Source organism: Eublepharis macularius, chromosome 11 (genome assembly GCF_028583425.1).
Source record: "Eublepharis macularius isolate TG4126 chromosome 11, MPM_Emac_v1.0, whole genome shotgun sequence".
Classification (NCBI taxonomy): Eukaryota; Metazoa; Chordata; class Lepidosauria; order Squamata; family Eublepharidae; genus Eublepharis; species Eublepharis macularius.
The window spans coordinates 56532621-56542450 of NC_072800.1; positions in this window are offsets into that span (position 1 = coordinate 56532621).

Genomic DNA, 9830 nt, shown 5'->3' on the forward strand with positions numbered 1-9830 from the left:
ATGGGAATCTGAAGTCCTAGTCTGAAACTCTAACCACTATACAACGCTGGCTTTTTCAGGAGTGGTAGCTGTTGAGCAATAGCAAGCAGCCAAGCTGGGTGAGTCACTCAAGTCAGGCAGCAGCAAATTGCCCAGTGGTGGTTGCCAGGTCTGGCCCCAATAAGTCCTCCCTCACTGGCCAAAACAGCCCTGGAAAGAGCCCCTGACAGAAACCAAGCCTGGAATGCTGGCAAAACTGTAGTGGTTACACCAAACTCAAGAGAGAAACCTCCTAATACAGCCGAAAGTAGAACTGTAGTGGTTGCCTATAAAGCCTTTTGGGGGCATCTGTTTCTTAAAGCTACAGTTGCTTCTTTGGGTATTTAAAAAATCCCGTGATATTTGGGGGTTTTTTAGATTTCAGATCTTTCTGCAAATCTGGGATGTTTTTCACATTTGTTGAATGATCTGCCCATCCATTCACAGCTCCAGTATCTGGATTTAAGTATCCTCAGATTTGACCAAGTTGAGAATTTTACACTCACCCACACAAAACCAACAAAACATTAGATTACTATTGCTGTTGCACTTAGAATTTCTTTCTAGGAACTTGTGTCAATTTATCAAGGAAATTAATACTATTTCCTGACCTAACATATAGACTTTCATTATTAATTTGACAAAATAACTCTTATGTTCAATGAAGTTATAAGATGATATTTTTTTAAGATGGCTTTGGGAATCAAGTCACAATCTGTTAGCTACAAAATCCTGCAGTGAGAATACCCAGCAATATAAAATAACAATCAATAGTAAGAACATTTTAAAAACAAATTAAGAACTTCCTGCTCCAATAGGGAAATTTATGCATAATAGAACAATAATGGCAACAATTAGAAGGCAAGGAGGTTGGTCACAAAACCACTATTCATACAATGACTGCTAGTTGTATAAATTACACAAAAACGTTTCAGATGGTATTGAAGAGAAACAAGATAAGCTTGAAAAAATTGAGGAAAATGAACAACAAAGAACCATTGTCTACCCTATGGTAAGTTTTCAATGGAATGCTACTGCAGTCATCATTTTCTGATCTAGAACAATACCTTTGAAATTAGTGCTCAAGCCTAGAAGTCTGATCCTGAATCCTTCCCTGAAATACTATAAATTTGATGGTAGGCTATGGCAGCTCTGTAGCACATTAAGCACATGCCCAGAGCACATGCTCTGATACTGAAATCAGCCCCTGGAGCTCATCCTGAATAAGCTGTGGTTTAAATTGAACCTAGTGGAAATAAGTCATTAAAAGGAGTATCTAGAGTCAGACATGCTCCTGAATATTGATTACTCATGGCAGTTTACAAGTAATAATTAAAACATTACAGGTTAAATACAAATAAAATAAAACCACAAATATCGTCCTAAAAGATTCCTGTGTTCATACCACATCAAATTTCACGAACCATGAACCACGAACTTTCACGAACCTGCCCCTGGTGCACATCCAGGTCAGAAAATCATCACTTCCAGGTCAGCAGAAGGTCACTTCCGGGCCAGCAGAAGTTCTCTTCTGGGTCTGCAGAAGGTCTGCAGGAAGTCCATCCCCTGTTGCCTAGGAGAGTGATTGATTGGCACCAGGCTGTCTGCAGTGACGAACCAAAAAACAAACAAAATGAACCAGCCTAAAAGTTTGTGGCGGTTCATCAGAAATGGGATCTGATGAACCATGGTTCGCGAACAACAAACCCACCTGGTTCGTGCTTAATTTTGGTTCATATTTTGGTACGTGCCCATCTTTAATCAAAATCTCTGGCAAACAATCAAGCCTTACTGCACCTCCTGAAGATATCCTATGAGAGGGCTCCCCTCACCTATTCAGGAAGCCTATTCCACAGAGAGGGAGCCATGATGGAAAAGGCTTCAGCCTTGGGCCACCCTAAGTGGGCGAACAGCAAGCAGGTGGCAGCTTGAAGAGTGTATTTGGTACATGGGAACTTATGGCGGAAGATGGTCCTTCAGATATGTGGGCCCCAAGCTGTGAAGGGCTTTAAGGGCCATAACCAACACCTTGACAGCCAAAATTGGAAAGTTCTTGATAACAATCAGGCTGCTGCATTCTGGATTAGCTGCAGTTTCCATGTTGTCTTCAAGGGCAGCCCAACGTAGAGAGAGTTACAGGTAACCCAACAGTGATCAGCATGGCCAGATTGTCTATTAGGAGAGAACTGGCTAAGAAAAGAGAGAGTTGCTGAACCAGATGCTGCTCTTGGCCACTGTGCGAACCTGCTTTTCAAACGGCAAGGCCAGGACGGTGAGCATTACCAAGCTCGTAAGCTGCTCTGCAAAAGCCAACTCTGTCCCTTCCAGGACAAGTGAATCCGATCTCTCTAAAACAGCAGCCTTCCCAGCTAGCATTATCTCTGTCTTATCTGGATTCGAGTTCAGCTTGTTCTGCATTAGCCACCTGGCCATAGCCTCAAAGCACCAGTTCAGATGCATGTGACACTGGACACAATTGCCAAGATCATAACAAATTCTCCTCTTGCAGAAACAGATGACTGGTGCTAGTGTTCATAGGCATGGCTGAATTAGTATCACCCGTGGCTACTACTTTCATTGTGACTCCCAAGCATTTGTAGCAGAAGCTCTTCTTATGTGGACAGCAGTTTGAGAGCTGCAGAATGAAGCAAAATGATTTACCCAGTCTTCTTCATCAACCCAGGAAACCGTGTCCTCAAGAAGCAGAAGCAATGGGTGCTCTTAATTCATTCTTCCTAAAATTCTCACCTCCGCTTTTCAGGCACTACAGCAATTCTGGGATACATCAGGCCACAAACCATGGATTCCACTGTCGATCATGAAGTCCAAAGGACCTAATAGGTTCAGTGCAGAAAATCAGACTCCTGTTAGAAGATCAGCAGCAGCTAGCTATAAACAAAAGATTCGTTAGAGGCATTGCCATGAATCAAGTGTTTCCAGACGTGTCTGGCTCACCTTCTCTGGTGGCAGGCCATTCTATTCAACAATGACTTTCATTGTATAGATTATGAAGATAAGTCCTGAGTTCTCCCAAACTTCATCCAGTTTCTTTACTAGGAAATTGTCTTCCCAGGGAATACACTGCCAAGAACAGTCCTCTTCAGAAGAATAAATGACCTTTAATATTTTCTATTACGCTGTTTAAATTGTATCCAAATTTGGGGTCCCCGCCCCCCCAGGGATTGTGCTCTTACTGGTTTTCTCAAAATTGGATGCATTTTAACACATTTATGAAGTTTGAAAGTTCCCATTGTACTTTTGTATTAAGGTTAGGGCAAATTAAGAGCAGCTGCATAGCAGTTCCAGAAGCGTACTCCGTGGAATTTCTGCCAAGTTATTCTTCTCTGTCCTAACAGCCAATACACAAGGTATTCCATATCTGAACCTAGCATACATAATCAGGTATCCTGTGTCTCTTGACCATCTTATTTGATACTTAATGCTAAGTGATAACACATTTAAGAATTTTACATTTTTCCTAATTTGTGGATTTTTTTATTGGATAGAAGATATTGTAGAGCAACTGTCTATATAAATGAATGCTGTTTGCATCTGTATTTTACAGATTGTGATGGCCTTGAGCTTTGAGCAAAAAGATTTTTTTAACAAGCTGTCAAATAGCAGATGCTAAAAAATAGAAGGAAGCACAAACAAAGTATTACTACTTTGTGATTCTAAGAGCTTTAGATATGATTTGGTAACCACTTATAGTCATATAATTGTCCCCTAGTGCAAGAATTGCCAGCTACTGCTGTGGATGCTATATAAACTATTCAGCATTCAAGTTATATAGCTCATGGTTCGTCATCAGTGTGCGTACAGGTTGTGTCCACTTTGCTAAGGATAGAAAAGACAGTATTCAAATTCCATCATTTATATTAACTCTTAGCACAAAAAGAAACATTTTTTCTATTTGTGATCTATGTTAGATTGGAACAGAGGTCTTTTGTTTAGATCTCAGAATTTAAATGCAAAGGTTTGACAGCATTTTTCAGTGGCGTTTCCTAAATTATTATTATAAAGGGACAAACATTCTACTGATTGAATATTGTTCCATATGCTGCTCCTAGGCAATTCATAATTACTCATGCAAATCTCTGTGGCTTCTACAGTAAAGGTTTCTTTAAGCAGTTGTTACCATTATAAGGCTGGCTGAAGCTGTCCATAAGAACTTTTATTTTCTTACTCAAATGCGCTTTAGAACCTCTTTGTCTGACCTTCTATGAACGAAAGATTGTCTCAGTGCTGACATTTCAAAAAGTTGCTAGTGTTTAGTTATGAACAAAGCATGTGTTGTACTCACAGTCCAGAGTGTTAAAATATTTCTGTAAATTGTGATTGAAAAGTGAAGTCTCAGAAATCCCATCACTATAGGAGGTAGAGTGGAAGGAAGTGTAATTTTACCAAATGTAAATAAAAGCCACAAAAAAGGTGTTATTGTATCTCAGAAATGCACTTAGGATTAGAAGATATATTGAAGCCTACTTCCACAGCTATTTTAAAGAATCTAATTTGCATGGAAACATCCATTCATGATATTTTAATTTCGATTGTAGCCCATTGGTCTTATTTAGCTTCTATCAGTGTTTCTTTCTAATCTGCACTAACACTATTTTGCCTGTAATTATCAGTAGGACCCTAGTACGAATCCAAGGGAACACCATGTCCATCAGTACATGCACAACTAAAAGCTTTTATGAATGGAAGATAGACTAGATGGAAAATGGACTGTGTTTGCAAAAGCTTCAGTTCAAGTCTCAGCTCTGTTGCCTTTAGTTTCAGCAGTTCTTCTGGATGCATTTCAAGTGTAATGCTGCAAAAATAAGAGTTAATTTCTGCGCTACAAAAATGGTGAGAGAATATGAATTGATAACTTGTGTTTCTTGTATCTCTTCTGTAGTGCATACATTCCAGATGTGAAAATGAGGAAGATGTAGCCAATCTTCTGGGGCATGTTGGTTACACTAGAAGCGTGAGCTTGTTATTTCAGGCATGCAATGATCCTATGAGAAATGTCCTTTGAATTTTAAATAGAAGTAAGTATACTAATATTCCATTAACAAATCAGGCTGGTAGGGACTGGAATGGGGATGGCATTGGCTACACCAAAATATGCAGGTTAAACTTACAAAGAAAAGAGTAGGATCACACCCACTGCTGTTCTCATCCTCCAACATCTGTGCAATCAACTAAAAATCTGAACAGAAGTATAAGTATACAGACCATGCACAGTCAGGATTTCCAGTCATGCAAAACACCCTATATGTGTATGGTTGTATTCACAGTTTTGGCTGAACACAGGGCGGTGGAGGTGGTGGATGGAGGGGCATGTTCTTGCTCTCAGCCTACACACTTTTGAAGGTATAAATGGAGCCAACAGGATTGACATGGGAACTGCTATGATGCAAAACTAGCAATGATAAGCCGTAAACTGCTCATAGCAAACAGTACTGCAGGTTGTACTTCCTATTTTAAGGGCTTGAATATGCCATTGCTCCCTTCACAGGGCTTGAATATTCCATGGTTCAGTCCTAGCATCTCCAAAGGGGTGGTGAAATTCAGAGTCTTTAGGGAGCTGAAGATGAAATTAACAAACCCTCTGAGGAGCAATATCCACCAGCTCTGTGAAATTGACAGAGCCGTCAGCTCTGTCTTTTTAAACTAGGCTTCCCAGCTAACATTGCATTTCCCTACACTTGAGCATCCTTGTGTAAGATGCCTTGTATAGACAGACGCAGAGTCCCCACACACCAAGAATTAGGCAGAAGGGACTCTGGATGAGAGAGTGGTATTTGCAGACAGACATAAGACCCACCTTTCTTTAAAAAGAAATTAAGCCATCATCATGAAAATGCATGGTAAAGCCTGTCTTGCACCTGTCTTGCACTTCCATTTTAAGATTCATCTTACAAAAGGTGAGCCCTATGCATGATGTTGACAGAAATCATGCACCCAGGTACCCCCCTACACCTCTCTATAATGTGATCCACTTAAATAAATATGCTGTTATGCAATGAAGGGAAGATTAATGGAGCCAAGGTTAGATCTGTCTGTTTGCATAAATCCCTTCTCTTTCCATCTGGTACACAAAATATTTGTAGAATTGAGTTTTTAAGTTTTTGCTGTGCATGTATAAGATAGTTCCTGCTGTTTCCATCTTTAAACAGTACACTTTTTAAAAGACATAATTTGTTTTCAAGCTGGTAAGAATTAGACAGGCATGACATAAATTTACCTAGCTGTGTCAAGCTTGTTCAGGCATTGCCAGAGTGACTTGTTAGGCAATCTAAAAATTGGGGAAATGTTTCGTAACAAATAATATTTTTCGTAGCAAATTTTTCGTAGGAAATAATTCCCCAATTATTTCATAGCAAATAAATGGAATTTGCTGCTTGTAGCCATTACAGGCGACAGAGCCTTCGGTTGCCATTAGAATGTGAGAAGGATGAAATAACAGAATCCTGAGTTAATGGATCATATATGTTGCTTGCTGTCCTTATACAAGAAGCTTTCTCTAAGGAGTCTTGGAATAGCTAAGCAAGGTGGTCTCCTTATCAGGTCTTCATTTGTAAATAACTAGCTTGTTATGGCTGTTTCTTGGATAAAACACAGGGAGCTGTTTTTTATTTCCACTCTTAGTATTCTCAGCAACAGTATTAATAGAGAATATTTCTAATATAAACCAGAAGCTAATATCTTCACTAATGTTTTCCATCTTTTAAAAAAAGATAAACATGTAAATGAACAGATTGGAAGTTTATTATCCAATATTATGTCTGCAATGCAGAACCTATTGTGCATGAAATGCAGATGAGAGGTACATGGCTTGAGATTCACCAGAGTGATCTTTTTTAAAGTTAGCTGGAAATGTGGTCCTTATTACACAGCTTAGCTAACATGGAAGACTTGACTAATTCAGTAATTTGGTTTGACGGTGGTTTCTTGTCCTGCTGTCTCTTACTGAGTGAAATTGAAGGGATATAAATAGAGCCTTGCTGGATCAGACCAGCATTCTGTTTCCAACAATGGCCAGCCAGATGCTTCTAAGAAGCTTTTAAGCAGGATAGATGCCTCTGGGAAGATTATAAGAAGAGTGTTTCATATATCAGCAGTGGGAGATTTGTGGGCTTCCTACAAGCATCTGGTTGGCCACTGTAAGATACAACTTCATAAATCACTGGTCTAGCCCAGGACTCTCTTTATACTTTTATTGTTGCTTACTTGTTACTATTCTCATCTTGTCCGGCTTATGCTGGCATCATATTGGGAAAACTGGATCCCATGCGATCTTGCAGAGATGGTCTGTGAAAATGCATGGCTTGAACAGGACTGGTTGTACAGGTCTAACTCTAGGGGGCAATGTTCCTTCCCTGCCGGCCAGGAGAGCAAATGGAATTGGAGACAATGCTGGTCAATGCCGTGAACGGCTAAAAGGTTGGACTGGATACCAGCAGATCTGGATTCAAATCTCTGCTCATCTATGGAACTGATTAGACAACCTGGGCAAATCACTCTCTCTCAGTCTAACCTTGAGTCTCAGTGAGAAAGGTGGACAATGTAAACAAATAAATCTCATGGAGTTGTTATCAAGGTAGTATGTTGATTGCTTGATCTCCTTATAGGAAAAATATAAATGTAACAAACAAAATATCTGTATTTCATGGATATTAATGGTAATAATACTAAGTAATAAAATAAGTGAGAAAAAAGATGGACTGCACTAGGCGAAAGTTTAAATGTGGTTGGGAGGGCAAGGAGAATGGTTCAAGGACAGTGTTTGGGTTGCATATGGGAAGTTAATGCTCTCCAGTAGGTTTTAAAAGGGTTTTTTTCATTAATAACTTTTAATGTTTTATGTTTTTATTGTGCTTTATTTTGTAAACCACCATGGGCAGATTCCCTGGAGAGGTGGCATAAACATTTTCTAAATAAATAATAAATATATACTCCCTAGAAGGGATGGGCTTAGTAGTCACGGTTATAGAGGAGGTGGGTTAAACTGGACAAGATTAAATTTTACCAAAGGGAAGAACAAGTTAAACTGGATGAACACACTTCACTCTAAAAAACACAAGTTTAGCCAATGATAAGAATCTGGGCAGAATCTCATTGTTTAATTTGTATAATCAGATCCCTATCTGCAAAGCTCTTTATTGCTCTCCTTCATTATCTTGTTTTTCATTACTTTTGGGAACAGAAGCTGCCACTCAGCCAATCTCTGTCTGTGGCACAATGAGATGACTCAAGAAAGTAGATCCCCTCAAGCAAAATTCTCCTTTTGTCTTGGTCTGAAAAAGTCAGTCCTTTCAAAGCATTCATTATACTCTGAAGGCCATCATTATTCCTGTTCTAAATCGCATCCTCTACAAGAAGCAGCATGCTCTTAAAATATACCGGCTGCACACCTCCTGCATTATTCCTTGCTCAGACTTGGGGAACCTTTCAACTGAAACTCTAACATAGTGATACATTAATGAACTAAAATAGATAGTATCAGTTTAAAAAATCCTTATAAATGGAGGGATCAGTTTTTAAAAATCCCTTTTCCCCAACATGTCAGAATTTTCACACAATCCATGGCATGCCTATGAAAACTAGATGTTTCTAGGTTTTTTACTTTGATCATGGCTCCACTTTTCCAAATAAATAATACTGCTTAAAGTCCGTTGCAACACTGAGTTCATATTTTAAATCCATTTGGTATCTTTAGAAAACAGACGTAGTAATTTAATATCAAACATTTACTGGGTGACCTTAGGTAACTCCCCTGTTTCTCAGTCAGCAATATGAAGATTGGTGGGAGTTACAAGATGTAAAGTGCCTTGAATATTCTGCAAGTGCTACGAGAATGCTGAAACATTACTATCACCATCAGCATCTTATTTCCTATGGAGTTCTGTTTAATATATTTTGCCAAGACTGGCTCCTTGTGTTGTTTTCCCCCAATAGAGATCTACTACCTATTTGACATATCTTCATATATCTGCAGGAAGATCATGCAGCTCAGGGACACAGAATATATTTTGTAACACTTTTGATGCCCAGTGTCCCTGGATATATTATCTGTTCCCAGCTGTTGAAAATATTGGATTTGACAGGTTATTGGTCTGGCTTCATGAGTTGGTTCAAATACAGGGAGTAAGCCCTCAGAATTGTGGCAATGAAATGTAAGAGGTACAGTGACATTTCTATGCAATACACAAAATGCATGTAAGATGAATAGAGTGCCCATTCACAACAGCAGTTATAAGTGATTATGCTATCTTTGCTGGCCTCGCTAAATAAAACTTTTGCCTGTTTATTTATATATTTCATTTATGCACTGCCCTTCTCCCTAATAGGAACCAAGGTGGATTACTTTGTTCTCTTCTCCATTTTATCCTCACATCAACCCTGTAAGGTAGGTTAGGCTGAGTATGCGTGACTGGCCCAAATTCACCCAGCAACCTTCATGGCAGAGTCAGGATTTAAACCCAGGTCTCCCAGATTTTAGTCTAGCATTCTAATCACACCACCACACTTGCTCCAAACGTTACTATGGGATCATTTTGTCCAGAAGGTACTTGCACAACCCATCATATGCATGTTTACTCAGAAGTAAATCTGAATGAGTTTACTAAAGCTTAATCTCATGGGCATAGGATTTCAGCCTTGAGGAATCTCAGTCAACTGCCCTGATGTGACATAGATTTACCAGCCTACTACCTTTTTATCCAGGTCAATTTTTATTGCTCTTCTAGAAGTACAAAAATGAATAAAAACCAAACTGAAGAGGGGGAAAAACAGCGGCATGCCTTGGTTTAATAATAATG